The sequence below is a fragment of the Opisthorchis viverrini genome, assembly GCF_000715545.1.
Source record: "Opisthorchis viverrini unplaced genomic scaffold opera_v5_14, whole genome shotgun sequence".
Taxonomy (NCBI): domain Eukaryota; kingdom Metazoa; phylum Platyhelminthes; class Trematoda; order Opisthorchiida; family Opisthorchiidae; genus Opisthorchis; species Opisthorchis viverrini.
This window is the reverse complement of record NW_008751670.1, coordinates 506980-508656: the sequence shown is the minus strand read 5'-3', so window position 1 is coordinate 508656 and position 1677 is coordinate 506980. Positions and strand designations below refer to the sequence as shown.

Genomic DNA, 1677 nt, shown 5'->3' with positions numbered 1-1677 from the left:
TCATCATCATCATCATCAACGACAGCATGACATCAGTGCTCAACACCAATGCTTCACTGCCGTACAGCCATGACTTATTTGAAAGCCTTATTGTGAAGAAAAGAATAAAGGTGGATGGGGGAGGGACTTAGTGCTAGCTTAACACAATCATTCCGAGGTGCCTACACCTCAAGACATTCACTCAGGCAATCTGGACAGAAACTGACAACAAGAACGCCACTGACATCGGTTGGCAGCCATATCTTGTAGTGACATGACAAAACGATGCGGCTGTCGGAAATGGCACATAAACCTAGTGTACCGGACTGTGTATATATTTTAACCTTCCTGGAGAGTGTTCTCCGTCGGTTACAGAATGTGCAAGTCGCCCAAGGGAACGCCGATTCTCAGGAGACCAGATGATTACCAAATCACCGTCATTTTAGAGGGGATACTCTTCTACATTAACCGACTTTGGGAGATCTCGTCAAAGTTCTGTTGGTTTCACCTTTCCTTGTAAGAGAAGCTATGGAGCTCATGTTCTCACGTGACCAGCTAAATGTTCTTCCCCAACTGTCAAAGGGAAGCGAAATTCAAGGCGCGACACTGGGCCTAACAAGCCAACGGCTCATTCAAGCACCTGAATGGTTGTGAAAGCTCAGAACGCTTGACATGGACACTCGCTAATCTTCCCGAGGACCTAATAATGACCAAGCTATGGGCTTGGAACTGCACGTTTATCACTATACCTCACCTACAAGCAACGTGTCGCGATAGCCCGTAGAGTGACAACCCCTCAGAAGCTACCATTTCGGATACGTAAACTATCTTCGGACGGTCAAAGTACAAACTTGGAGGGGTATACAGGAACCGAGCTATGGAACGGACGACCGAATCTCACTATCTTCCATACGGCACGAAGTAGTTGGAGGCCTCGCCTAGCTATCACCCAACATAGCATACAACAGCGCTAATCAGGTCTCGTCATTTTAAGCTCGCAGAAGTCGATCGCGGGGTGACTCAAGCACTGACATTAGCTGTCATAATAATCCAGCGCATGCGTGGCCCCTTCCTTTCCCAACTCCGAGTACTTGAGCAAAAACACCCTACTATGGTCGGTAGCACACGGTTGTGCGCGGAAAACACTCACAACGGTTCAGTATAAGCAGGTTGAAGGTTAGTGTTCTTAGGACCGATAGTTCATCAAACTCGTCACATCGTCTGGCAACCAAAGACCATCAGGCAGCATGTCATACATACATAGGCATATAAATTTACAACTGCACCGACAGTACAGCAGATTATTTTAGTGGAAAACACACCTCGCAAACGAAAATCTGTAGGTAGTAGGAATAAGACGCGGGTGCAAACACCAGCAGCTTTGAATGTAGCGAACTGAATATGGTTAGACGGAGCAGTCTGTCATTGCGAATCGGTCTGGTGCTAAACCATCGGAGCAAACGTTAAAGCTAACGACTATCTGTTACGTGTTCTTCTGGATACAATAAAGCATTTACACTAAACTGGTAGCGGACGAGACCACAAAACCTTTATTGGTTCGATTTAGTACGCCAAATGGCAGTACGGATTACGATAAACAGTAGCCGAAATTGCGTCAAAAGGTGTCGAGCAATAAAGTATTGCGCTGTTGGCAACCCGTTGCTCATCTCGTTCTCTAAGACCTCCAGCCAATTGAAC

At 46.5% G+C, this 1677-nt stretch overlaps 1 protein-coding gene across 1 annotated transcript in view; it reads right to left on the bottom strand.

Moving 5' to 3' along the window:
• Positions 1-1677, bottom strand: part of T265_01293 (hypothetical protein) — a gene marked incomplete at both ends in the record, with an annotated part of 9594 nt that overhangs the window by 2114 nt on the left and 5803 nt on the right. The gene's annotated exons all lie outside the window — the stretch shown is intronic.